Source organism: Lissotriton helveticus, chromosome 6 (genome assembly GCF_964261635.1).
Source record: "Lissotriton helveticus chromosome 6, aLisHel1.1, whole genome shotgun sequence".
NCBI lineage: Eukaryota > Metazoa > Chordata > Amphibia > Caudata > Salamandridae > Lissotriton > Lissotriton helveticus.
The window spans coordinates 1,279,922,581-1,279,936,502 of record NC_136067.1 but is presented as its reverse complement, the minus strand read 5'-3'; the positions used below and the strand labels follow the sequence as shown (position 1 = coordinate 1,279,936,502).

Sequence of the window (13,922 nt, the reverse complement as noted above, 5' to 3'; positions counted from 1 at the left end):
ACCTTCATGAAACTGGAGGTTTTCCACAAAATCCTTTACCAGCCTAGAAAATCAGTTACCCGACCTTTCCTTCTCTGAAGTAGCCTTACAGTTCCAATACAAGAAAGAACGAATAAAATGTTAATGAATAATCGCAAACATATGCGTTTGTTGGTGCTCACTTCATTTTGAATCTTCGCCCCACCTGCCACAGTGAACTCTACCAACCAAACACTACAATTAGCTTTAAGAACAATGCATCATTCTTAAAGATTGTTCATTTCTCATCTGAAGGCATGTATTTCTACAGGTCTGTGAATCAGAATCTCAGCTTAAACCTACAAACAAATATCCTTCGCCTGGCTTTTGAGGAGTGGCGGCTGCCACAAACAAAGGCTGGTGGACAGGTGGAGGAACGCGGGAGGGGGGGCGCATGAGGGGGAGCGCGGGGAGGTCGCAGGGGGCTCCGGAGGGGGTGTTAGCAGTAATACCTTTAAAACGAGCATTGGCATAGCCAATAGGTCTCGCATTTGGGACCTTAGAAGTGTTTAGCCATGCAACAGTTGGTGTTGTTGCACCAAGGATATTCTGCTGCATAACTAAATACTTATAGGGTCCAAAAAGCGAGACCTATTGGCTTTGCCAATGCTTGTTTGTTTTTTGTTGCTGTTTTGTTTAAGTTGCCAGATCTATAATAGCTGAACATGGTTTTTGTTAACAGTTCTTTGCATCAAATGAACTTGTTTTCATTGCTCTGAATGCTGTTTCCATTCTGGTTGTAGGAAGCAGTCATTCCCGGGGGTGTGGGGGCTGCCTAGCTGTGCGCCGAACTTTGCAAATGAGAAAAAGCCTAATGCACGCGCAATTTACAAGTGTGGAGTGAGTGAGCCCCAGGCCGAATGACTCACTCACACAGGAGTTCATGCACTGCACCTGCATACTCAGCATGGTTTAAGGAAACTCGACCAACTCCCTCCCAGGCATCGAACACATATTTACCATGAAACTCTGAGAAGAGCCTGCAAGCTGCTCTGGCGGCTGGTGGTGTGTGTGCCCGGTGAAAGCGTGCACTGACGGCTGGTGGTGTGTGCATGGTGGAAGTGTGCACTGACGGCTGGTGGTGTGTGTGCCTGGTGGAAGCGTGCACTGATGGCTGGTGGTGTGTGTGCCTGGTGAAAGTGTGCATTGACGGCTGGTGGTGTGTGTGCCCGGTGAAAACGTGCACCGACGGCTGGTGGTGTGTGCCTGGTGGAAGCATGCACCGACGGCTGGTAGTGTGTGTACCTGGTGAAAGTGTGTACTGACGGCTGGTGGTGTGTGTGCCCGGTAGAAGCGTGCACTGACGGCTGGTGGTGTGTGTGCCCGTTGGAAGCGTGCACTGTTGGCTGGTGGTGTGTGTGCCCAGTGAAAGCGCGCACTGACGGCTGGAGGTGTGTGTGCCCGGTGAAAGCGTGCACTGACGGCTGGTTGTGTGTGTGCCCGGGGATAGCGTGCACTGAAGTCTGATGGTGTGTGTACCTGGTGGAAGCGTGCACTGACGTCTACTGGTGTGTGTGCCTGGTGGAAGCGTGCACTGATGGCTGGTGGTGTGTGTGCCCGGTGAAAGCGTGCACGGACGGCTGGTGGTGTGTGTGCCTGGTGGAAGCATGCACTGACAGCTGGGGGTGTGTGTGCCTGGTGGAAGCGTGCACTGGCGGCTGGTAGTGTGTGTGCCTGGTGGAAGCATGCACTGACGGCTAGTGGTGTGTGTTACAACCAGCAGAGGTCCGTTAAATACCAGAATCACTTTAGCATTCTCTAGATTCCAGTCCATAGAAATTGTCTTCCATGAGCACCTGTAGACAATAATAATGTTTTCAAATCTTGTATTTTCAGTGAGAGGACTACCGAAGGCCCTGATTTTATATTAAAACATAGCTTTAGACTATACCATTTCCCGCTGAGAGGCAATATTTCTCTCCATGTGTTCCCATACCTGGCACATCATGCAGTTTGCTGCTTACTTTCCCTCCATGTTAAAGAACAGTAGATGTTTCAGCACCCAGGCTAATGTGCTACATAACTAAATACATATAAGGTCCCAAAGGCGAGACCGATTGCATTGCAAATGCTTGTTTATTTTAGTTATTTTCTATATTAATGTAAATAGCAGCCTTTTATTTTGCCTGCACTTCCGGTGCCCAGTTAGACAGTGATTTATTTTCTGCCTCTTTCTATGAACTTTTGTTTGAGAAGGCCCCCTTGAGCTACAGAGCTGACGAGCTTATGTTGATGCACCTGCACCCAGCGAGTGGTACAGAGACCTGAGAATACTTTCATTCCCAGCAACCCAAAACAAATTGTTTCTGTCTACTGATGAAGGAATGAATCCAGAAACACGTCTAGAGTTACACAGCATAGGCGGAACCAACAAGGGGGGAAAATTATAGACTTCTACTGGACTAAGCCTATCATGAAAAGCATGTACCATGATGAATAGGGGCAAATTGAGTGCTGGGATGAGGCAGTGTGCTCTCACCCTACTCCTTTTTATAAACTGTATAGGTGACATTGTAACATTATTATCTGCCTGCGATTTGAGGGCTTGGTCAGCTGGTAATTTGTTATAGTCTCCTTCATAAATAATAATAATAAAATGCATGGCACCACAGAAAGGATAAAAGCACTAGTAAAAAGGCCACATCAGTGAATGTTGTTTACAATTTGACGGCCTTATGTTTTTCCTTTGTGTGACATTTTTGCAATACATTTTTGAGCCAGACCCGTTGGCTTTGCAATGTTTATGTAAATACTATAATTGGTTTCCGTCAAATAACAAAAATATGAGAAAAGCTCAAAGACAAAAGAAATGAGAACCAAAAACAACCACATCTTATACACTTAGTCTACAAAGTAAATTGTAAATGCAGTCATAACTACGGATTGTCCTGGTCGAACAAGTCAATACACGTTAACAATTCAGCAAAACGTTCTTCTTGACACAGTACCTACGGCACAACAATGGGAATGGTCATAAAGAGATAAGGCAATTGGATATTGGCAATGAATTCAAAGCCGATATCGCCATAAGAACACTTATATTTGTCCACACAGAAATATGTGATTATACTGTATATGAACTTGTCCCAAATTCTAGAGAGCATACTCATCCGACAGCTACTTTGGATTATCTTCATTGGATCATTCTTGACCAGAAATGATCTGAAGATATTTTTGCAACTTTACGGGGTGGATAAGGTCCTCTTAATTTTTAATTCATAGCTACGACTTTAAGGATCACGACCGACCCAAAAGAACAAGTTGCAAATCTTTTGTAATGTTCTTTCTGATCAGAAGATCCACTCCTGCAGATTCCTTGCATGAACCTTTCCAGGTATCAAACTAGAGCTCCCGATCGACATCAGACGTGCCGCGCCCTTTCCCTGAACACCTTCAGGAAGTGAGGTTCCGTGGTTTTCGGGACCGGACTACATTTTGTTTGCGTTGTTCATAACGCCATTTTGTGTTGCCCTCGCGTAGGCCTTGGAAGTAAACGAACGAACAAAGTTGCATGGGCTTCGTTGTCCATGTACATATTAACTTGCCCTTTCTGACTTATCAGTGAACTGCAGGACGCTGACCTCTTCGCCTGAAACTGACCCTTAACTAAGCCAATTTCCCTTGGTTTGATTCTTGTCTGAGATTGCCAATCAATGTTCAGGACCTCGTTAACTTTTAGTTTCCTTGCACATATCTTATCCTAATCAGCATCTGAATTGTTTCTTTCCTTACGACTTTTCATTACATGGGTAGTGCTTTCAATTATGGGTTTGTCCGGCTTGTGGAAATTGAATTTGAGATATTCCTAATAATTAACTTTTGGGTTGGGTTACTGTAAATTGGGTTTTTGTTAATGTGATACTCAGTTAGAAAATGTGTCCTATTGGTCAGAATTTTGCGCAGTGGGTGTGCATTTATAATGAGAATATGGTGTATAAATAATGATGTGTTGCTCTATGAAAATTGAACAGTTTCTTGAGTTGTACACCGTGTTGTATTGCTGAGATTACTGTTACTAGCTGAAGCTAATAAATTTGATCTCTGACGCCACCTAGAATTATTCCGTGTCTCTGTTTGCCAAGACAGGAGAACCCGAAGACTTTGGGCGTGTCCCTGGCGCCGCTGGGTTCTAAGACCCGGTTCTTCAGTTGGCGCCCAACGTGGGGCTTGACTTCAGCGGTACCGGTCCAAGCCCGAGGATCGTGAGGAGCCACGTGAGGAAATTCTGGAGGAAGGCCGCCACTTCATTGACCCCTGCATGTCGACGTGGACCGAAGGTCTTTTCTGCGAGGCTTCCCACTTTCCAACGGCTACGAAGGACTGCTGCCCTGACTGTCGCCCTGTCTTGGACCCTTGATTGATCCTTTGTAGAGCGAGACGACAGATGGTCTTCTGGTGGCGTGACAGATATTTTGGTTAAGTATAAGTGGGTCGCTCCCACGACTTTGTTTTGGTTCTTGGTTTTGATTTGTTTTTTGCAAAAATCGAAGCAGAGGGGCTCGTATATTTACGAGTGTATCGATAGTTGGTAACCCCTTGAAGTTTGAAGCTAGATTAGTGAGCTATAAGATGCCTGGTCTTAGCAAAATTAGGAAATGGTTTAGTTGTGGTTGCAACAGGGATTCCCGATTGGAGGATTCGTGTCCGATACCTCCGGTTGGAACTCCGACTTATGAGCTCTATTCAAAACACGGAGTGGGTCCTATTACTTATAATGAAGTATGGGTCCGCTATACTAAAAAAGATGGTGTTTTACGATGGCCCCAACATGGTAGTTTTGAATTAAATATTTTAGATAACCTGGAAGTTGCGCTATTTAAGAAGAAAGCCCGGCCGGCAATGTTAGACTCTTTACGCCTTTGGCGAAAGGAAGCCAAACAGCGAGAAATTAAGCAAGCGAAGAGAGATAGGCAAGATAAGAATATGTCAGTACTACAAGATGCTAGGCAGTTTAAGTCAGATGAGGAAGATCGAGTGTGTGAAGATTTAAATAGACAGCGTTGCATGGCCATAGATAAATGTTATCCGGCCTTGCCGTCTTCTCTTCCGAAAGTGACTGAAGACCTTGAAAAAGAACCTTTGATGTCTCATTTACTGAGATTGCCAGCCCCTTATGTGCAGGGTGCTACTGCGCCTCCATTACCCGGTTGTTCCACCCTTTGTTGTTCAACCTCCTGCTGTTGTTCAGCCACCCGGTGCTCCACAGATGGTTTTGCCTCCTATTGCGCAACCCACTCTAGGGTCGCAAGCTTTGCTACCAACTTTGCCTCAAACTCCTTTGCCTCCTACTTCTGCATCTTCGACTCCTACTGCTCTTGTTCCTACACCTCTTTTGCCTCAAAATACTTATTCCCCTGTTCTTATGTCTGCTTCTTCTCCTACTGCTCGAAAACGAATGACTGAGACTGTTGCTAATCTGTTGTCTCCATTGTTTGGGCCACTGAGTATGACCCCTGTTTCGGAACGTAAGCAGAGACGTAGTCAGCTTCCTAGTTCCGAAGGGCGAGCAGTGTTGGATCAGTTGGCTCGTAGATGGATTTTAAATGCTTCCATGTATAATTTGCCAGCAGTTATGGATGTGTTCTTTCAGCGGGAGCCGCCTACGCAAAGGTATGTTTTTGATGTAATGTGTGCTTTTCTGCGGCAGGAATGGGAAGATAATGAGTTGGGTCCGATTCCGCAGGAAGTGCTTGATGTTCAGTCAGAATTTGCTAAAGGGACGATAGTGGAATCTGATGTTACTGATGCTGTAGAGACGATACTTGCCTTCAGAACTAGACTCCCGTCTCAGCCATTGTACGAACCTGATCCTTCTGTTAGGAGGAAAGTGAAGCAGTATCCTATGAGAGAAGTACCCCCTGTATGGAGAGAGGCAGTTGCTGCTAATGTTAATTTGGGTATTCAGGCTGCAGAAGCCCATTTTCAGCGAGTGTGGGTACATGTCCCTTGGAAGAGAGCAGAGGTCTTAGCTCTTAAGCAGACCTTACCTGACCCTCGTAAGAATCCTGCTGGTTATTACAAGGAGTTGTCCCAGACAGTTGAAGCGTGTATTATGAATTTAGCTGACATAGACATGTTAATGGGTAATGTAGTTCCTCAACCTTTGTGGGCGAAGATTCGTCATGAAAATCATGCGGCAGAATTAGGTGATACGTGGGCTAATATTGTTGCTGCAGATGGTCGACAGGTTGGAGGTGCCAAACCTGAGCCCTTAGTTGCAGAATTACCTGGTAGGATTATTAATCTAATGAAAACTATGATGCCTGCTTTACGAGTGAATTGGGACAAGTTAGCAGCATGCAAACAGAAGAAAGACGAGAGTGTGTCCGATTTCTTCACGAGGTTTGAAGAAACGTTTATCGCATAGTGGTCAGGACATGAGTACGGAAGGTGGTCAAAGGTTGTTCGTGGACAAATTTGTCTTTAATTTGCTTCCCGAACTTTCTAATAAGTTAAAGGACTCTGAGAGTTCATGGGCTGTTTCTTCGTCGGCCCAGATAGTGGCTACTGCACAATATTATGAGAATAGGCATAAAGATGAGAAGGATAAAGCAGAAAAGAAAACTAAAGATTTAAAGACGAAGGTTCTTTTGCAGCAAACTTATCCGCCTCGTCAGAATCAGCCTCAGTTTCAGCAACCCCCACAGTTTCAGAGATTGTTACAGAAACCTGAGCCTTATGCTCCGCGATTCTTTCCTGGTCCTAATCAGTGTGCTTATTGCAGAGAGGAAGGTCATTTCAAGAATAGTTGCCCAGCTTTGTTACAGCGTGCGAATGGCGTATCTGGTCAGAGAGGTCGTGGTGGTTTCCAGCAAGCTCCTAGGGGTAGGGGACGTGGTGTGTTACCCCAGAATGAGCGTTCCTCTTCCCTTCAGAATTCTGCTAATTATTTTGACAGACAGAATGTTCCGAGTGGTCAGTCTGCACAGTACTATGTTGATGATTATTATGTCGATAGTGAGAGCGCTGGTTATAATGATAGTTAGGACAGCCATGGGCAAAGAGAGGGAGTAGTGTCAGTTCCAGTAGATCAGAGTGGACCTTATGTTGAAGTGATTACATCAGGTGTGACAGAACCTTTTCTTTTGGATACTGGTGCGACAAAGAGTTCTAATATGCACTCTAAACTTCCTGACGCACCTTTGTCTGGCTTGACCAATGTTTCTGTAGGATTTTCAGGCGCCCCAGTTTGTAACCCGATTTCTAATCCTTTGCCCCTTTCTATTGGCCCTTGTAAATTGGAAGCTCCTCTTATTTTGACGACTGGTTGTAATGAGAATTAGTTGGGTTTGGACTTGCTGAAAAGATTGTATGCAACATTACATTGTTCTCCTTCGGGAGTACATCTTACCCTAGGTAAGAAAGTGATTTCTCCGATGTATGTGTCTAAAGATAGTCTTCCACTGGAATGGCGTTCTCTTCCTGATACACTTTGGGCTACAGGTCCTAATGATGTTGGTCTTTTGCAGATTCCACCTTATGTTGTCACCCTCAAATCGAATGCTAGGCTACCTCTTTTCCCCAATATAAAACCTCTAGCGATGGCGAGAGAGCTCTTCTAGCGATCGTCTATGATTTGGTTGAGAAGGGTGTAGTTGAAGAAACGAGAGGTAATGTGTGTAACAGTCCTGTTTTGTCTGTCCTTAAGCGTACTGATGCTTCTCAGCCACCTGTGTACCGGTTTGTGATTGACCTTCGAGAGGTCAACAAGATTGTGGTGCCACAGTTTCCTGTTGTCCCTGACATCATTGCTTTGTTGACTCTGATTCCTGCTTCGGCAGCCTGGTTTTCTGTTATCGACTTGAAGAATGCTTTCTTTAGCATTCCAATTGCTGAGGAGAGTAGAGATATTTTTGGCTTCTCATTAGGAGGACGAAGCTTCCGCTTTAAGAGAGCTCCCCAAGGTTATTGTGAAAGTCCCTCCATCTATAGTCAGGCGTTGAAAACTCAGCTTGATAGCTTTGTGTTGCCTACTGGTGCTACTCTTATCCAGTACGTTGATGATCTGTTGGTTGCCGCTGATGACGAAAAGATTTGTAAAGAGGCTACTCTTTCTCTGTTGCGGTATTTGTCTGACCTTCATCATAAAGTGTCACCTTCAAAGTTGTAATATTGCCGCCAAGAAGTAACCTACTTAGGTCATCCCTTGTCGAAGGAGGGAAGAAGGTTGACCCCAGAACGAATTCAAACGATTGCGCAAATGAGTGTGCCATCCACACAGAGAGAAGTGGGTGCTTTCTTAGGTATCACCTCGTATTATAGACAATGGATCCCTAATTTTTCCCTGCTAGCGAAACCTCTGTTGGCGCTGACTCTTAAAGATACTCCGCATCCTCTCCCTTGGTCTGATGAGTATCAGAAAAGTTTTTCTGAACTACGTGATGCATTGTGTTCGGCTCCGGTATTGGGTACTCCGGACAACAGTAAACCTTTCACGTTGTATGTTCACGAGAGAGAAGGTTGTGCATTGTCAGTGTTGACTCAACAGTTCGGAGATAAGCAGCGTCCATGTGCGTATTTTTCAGCTACGTTAGACCCAGTTGCTAAGGCGTTACCGAGTTGTTTGAGAGCTACAGCGGCAGCGGCTATTTCTATCAGACTGTCTGCTGGTTTGGTATTGGATAATACGTTGATTGTGATGGTCCCACATGCAGTGGATACCTTATTGAACAGGACCAAGACTCAGCACCTTACTAGTGCACGTCTGTCAGGTTATGAGTTGACTCTTTTGGCTAGCCATGTTCACATTAAAAGATGTAATGTATTGAATCCAGCTACGTTGCTGCCGATTTCTGTAGAGTCAGATGCTCAAGAACAGCATGATTGTTTTCTTCGTACAGAGGAAGAAACGAAAGCTAGAGTTGATCTGAAGGATACTCCTTTTGAGAATGTTGATGGTACCTTATGGGTAGATGGTTCGTGTTTTAAGCTTCCGAATGGTGAAACGACTGCAGCATATGCCGTCACAACTTTACATACAATTGTTGAGACAGCACGCATAGCACAGAATTCTGCGCAAGCAGCAGAGTTGATTGCATTGACACGAGCGTGTGTATTGTCAGAGGGAAAGCGAGTGAATGTTTATACTGATAGCCAGTATGGTTTGGTGTTGCCCATAGTTTTGGACGTTTGTGGAGAGAAAGAGGATTCCTTACTTCCCATGGCACAAAAATTCAGCATGGGCAGTTAGTAAATGAACATTTGGAATCTCTTGCTCTCCCAAAGCAGATTGCAATTGTGAAGTGTAGTGCGCATAAGAAAGTTGTGGACGACGTAGGTCGAGGGAATGCGTTTGCGGATGAAGTTGCGAAGGAAACGGCGAGAGACATGATGAGCCGTATGTATGTGGCAGGTCCTGCAAGATGGGTAATGGAAAGTGGAATGTGTGAAGACACAATAGAAAGTGTGAAGATGATTCAGGCTGAAGCTACAGAGAAAGAAGTGAGTACGTGGAGAGAGAGTACGGGTATGTTGGATTCAACAGGTTGTTGGGTTGAGTTGTCGGAGCACCATCGATGGTTGTTGCCTGATGCGTATGTGCTCCCAGAGGTTACTATGGCTCATGGAATGGCTCACATTAGTTCGAAGGGAATATGCAAGTTGTTGGCTTCAGTATGGCAGAATGCTGGAATTCCTAAATGTGCTGAGAATGTTGTGAAGCATTGTATGATTTGTCTGAAGTATAATCCTGGCAAGGGAACTCCAACTCCAGCTGGTCATTTTGTTCCTCCAACGTATCCGTTTGAAGTGATACAGCTAGATTACATTTACATGGAGAGATGCAATAATCTGAAGTATGTCCTTGTGGTTGTTTGCGCCTTTTCCAGATGGATAGAGGCTTACCCCCCAAAGGATAATACTGCCTTGTCTACAGCTAAGGTTTTGCTCAGAGTATTTCCCCAGATTTGGTTTGCCGAGAATTGTATGGTCGGACAATGGGAGTGAATTCGTGGGTCAAATCATGAAGAAAGTATGCGTTGGTTTAGGTATCAGGCAGAAGTTCCACGCTGCGAATCACCCCTAGTCAGCAGGTCTTGTCGAATGCTATAACGGCACATTAAAGCTGAACCTCGCTAAGGTACAAGCGAGCACTAGCCTTACATGGCCGGATGCCTTGCCGTTGGCTCTTTTGTCAACAAGGACGACAGTGCATTCTCGTGTGGGACTTAGCCCATACGAAATAGTTTTTGGTCGTCCAGCGAATGTTTGGGGTGTGCCTCGTCCCAAAAAATACAGCGACATTGAGTACCCTATGTTGGTGGATTACTTACATGGCTTGACTGCTAAATTACGCGTTCTCCACCAACAGGTCTATGACAGTTTACCGGCAGCGTCTGCGGATCCAGGTCACAAGATCCAACCCGGTCACTATGTTCTGCTAAAGAATTTCCAGCGATCGAAGAATTTGGAGCCGAGGTGGACTGGTCCGCACTTAGTTCTACTTGTGACTCGGACTGCTGTTAGAGTAGCTGGTAAAAAGAATTGGGTGCATGCCACCCATACTAAGAAAGTTCCTTTGCCCTTACCGTATGATCAGTGGGTGAGGGATGGTATAGCTGACACAGATTGTGAGAAAGTCCCTAGATTCGTGCCTTTTAGTGATGCTCATTTGACATGGACTCAGTCGGAACGCGAGGATGATGATGTTCTGCAAGCTGCTGTGCCTCCGTCTCTGAGACTCGACACGACGAATCCGGAACTCTTCTTTAAGGATCAGACTGTGCCTGGCAAAGAGCGCTACAATCTGAGATCGAAAAAGGACGTTTGAAATGGACATACAAATCTAAATTTTTTATGTAGTGAATTACACCTTGTCAGATCAAGAGATTTTTTTTTACTTTTTCTTTTTCGAGTCACCATCCGGACTCAGCTGCAGGGTCACGGTATAAGTTCTTAAGGGGTGAGCCGCATATTGACACAAGGTCTGTGGTTTAGGGTCGTTAGTACGATCTTGACGCACACTTAAGTGAAGAAGGAAAATTGCCGTGAGCAGCACGTTAGAGGATGAAGTCTTTTGAGTCCGACAAGGATGTTAAAAGAGTTGATTTCAGAGTGCAAATGTGTATATTGGTTTTGTAGCAAATGTTTTTTAATAATGTGTTTTCTTATGCTTTTGAACATTACGTTGGTTTGTGTGGGTTGGATTTTCTATGCATCACAACAGACACTTGCATCTACCTCCCAACCTACTCTTTCTTTTCCTACTGTTTGCCCACAGGAGTTTCATATGTTGCCTGAACATGAACAGACACGAAGATTAGAATTTGTGAACAATTCGTTTATACAGATGTTACATCAGCATCAGCTAGTTGTAAATACCACAAATTGTTGGGTGTGTGGTCTTATGCCGCATACGACTGATAAGGGAATGCCATATTTGGTTTTGCCTTTTTCGCCTAATGGGTCAGTATGGGCACTCCAGTCAATGTTTATCTATGCGAATGAAGCATCTCCTGTACGTTCCGTCAAAGATAATGCGAATAATAATGCCTTGATACAGGGAATAGTAGATATGGTCAGAGATATTGATGCATATAATGCTATCCCTAAAGATGAGGTATCGAGCATATATTGGTTGGAACAAGACTGAATATAGCATTAGTTTGACTGAGAAGGAGAGACGAAAAAGGTCTCCCCCGATTTGGATTGTACCCCACCGAGGTCATTTTTGTCTGCAAGGTAATGGTCAGAATCCGAGAGCTCAGCTTGGTAAGAGTGTGTGTGTTCACACCTATGTCTATACATCCCAGAAATCTTCACCGTTCGTGCCAGCTAAAGGCACGTATTTTGTTTGTTATGATAGAGCATATACATGGTTGCCTTCTGTTTTTCAGGCACATGTTATGTGGCATTTTTGCTTCCCCCTACATACACAGCTGCTTTCAACTACCATAAGACAAGATATGATAGAGGTGTTATCGATGCGAAAGACACTGCCGCACAAGAAGTTGGAGACTTCTTTAAGGGTTTCCTGCCCTTTTGGGATCCTATGGCTAATGGTAGGACAATTCGTCAGCTTACGAGAGTGGTCGAGGCCACTATAAATGAGACTGCAGGTGCCCTTAGCAATATTACAGCTGAGCTTCAAGCGGATCGCCTTATGACATTACAGAACCGCTTTGCTTTAGACATTATACTTGCAGATAGAGGTGGAGTATGTAAATTGATCGGGTCTAGTTGCTGCGTTTTCATACCAGATAACGCCCCGACAGTGTACCAAGCCATCTTGAGGTTACATAAGTCCGCTGAGTCTATACATGTAGACGAAGGGAACTAGTCATTGATGGGATGGTTTTGGGAACTGCTGTCCAAATGGGGATGGAAGATTCTGATGTTCCTTGGTATGGCTCTAGCAATCTTTTTCTCGTGTTGCTTATGCATCCAGTGTGGTCCCGCCATTTGCAGTCTTTGTGCTACAATCTGTGTGAGAAGACCAGTCCCGAGAGAAGCTAAGGATAATAAGATGATGTTACAGCAACATCTTGATGACCTGATGAGAATAGATATAGACCTGGATTCAGATTGACGTGAGTTTAGGTCATTGCCTACGTAACTGCAGGACGCTGACCTCTTCACCTGAAACTGACCCTTCACGAAGCCAATTTCCCTTGGTTTGATTCTTGTCTGAGATTGCCAATCAATGTTCAGGACCTCGTTAACTTTTAGTTTCCTTGCACATATCTTATCCTAATCAGCATCTGAATTGTTTCTTTCCTTACGACTTTTCATTACATGGGTAGTGCTTTCAATTATGGGTTTGTCCGGCTTGTGGAAATTGAATTTGGGACATTTCTAATAATTAACTTTTGGGTTGGATTACTGTAAATTGGGTTTTTGTTAATGTGATACTCAGTTAGAAAATGTGTCCTATTGGTCAGAATTTTGAGCAGTGGATGTGCATTTATAATGAGAATATGGTGTATAAATAATGATGTTTTGCTCTATGAAAATTGAACAGTTTCTTGAGTTGTACACCGTGTTGTATTGCTGAGATTACTGTTACTAGCTGCAGCTAATAAATTTGATCTCTGACGCCACCTAGAAGTAGTCCGTGTCTCTGTTTGCCAAGACAGGAGAACCCGAAGACTTTGGGCTTGTCCCTGGCGCCGCTGGGTTCTAAGACCCGGTTCTTCAGAAGGCTCTCAAGACCTGGCACTTTGAATGAACGGAACGGCGGACACCTCCCCAGCACCTTGAGACCCTCACGGGTGAGTAGCGTGTTTTCAATTCCCTGATTGATTGAGCTGGAAACAATGTACTTTCATAGGAAAATAGGTGTCCCTAGACAACCTCATACAAAGAGCCATGTTGCGTTTGGAAATGAGATCAGACTAACATGTATAAGGGGCTCTTCTTGCTGATCAGTTATGTCCTGATTTCCAGGAGTCCATCAATGCTTAGGTGCATTAGACGCACAGGTAGAACATTAGCAGCAAGCAAACCAAAAATGAGGAAATAAATATCATCGAAAGGGGTTGTGCAGGGTGATAAAGAATCTGCAGGAGCTGACTATCATCAGAAATAATGCCACCTAATGTTATTGGATGGAAACTGCTCCTAAAGCATCCTTCTAGGGACTGTATTGACGATATGAAAGAAACAGCAGCAGAACGTACTGGAGAATAGCTCCATAGAAGTAGGCTGACTCTTTCCTGCCAATGTCCAGTCGACAATGCTTCATGAAAGAATGCACAGACGACCAAGTGTCTGAGCCGGGAAACTAGGAAACCACTAAACAGAGCTGAAGTAGCTGCAACCTCTCTTGCACAGAGGGCCTTCATTTATTTAAGAGTTTTACTTGCTAGCTCATAGCAATATATCGACCTAGAAATAATCTGGCCACACTAACTTTTAGTTAATTTACTGGCATTATAGGCAATGGAAGGTTTGCCCTCAATATGGAA

General features: G+C 44.5%; 1 protein-coding gene across 3 annotated transcripts in view; it reads right to left on the bottom strand.

Annotated features, from left to right (window-relative positions):
• Nucleotides 1–13,922, bottom strand: part of NINL (ninein like) — a 425,470-nt gene that overhangs the window by 205,657 nt on the left and 205,891 nt on the right. The gene's annotated exons all lie outside the window — the stretch shown is intronic.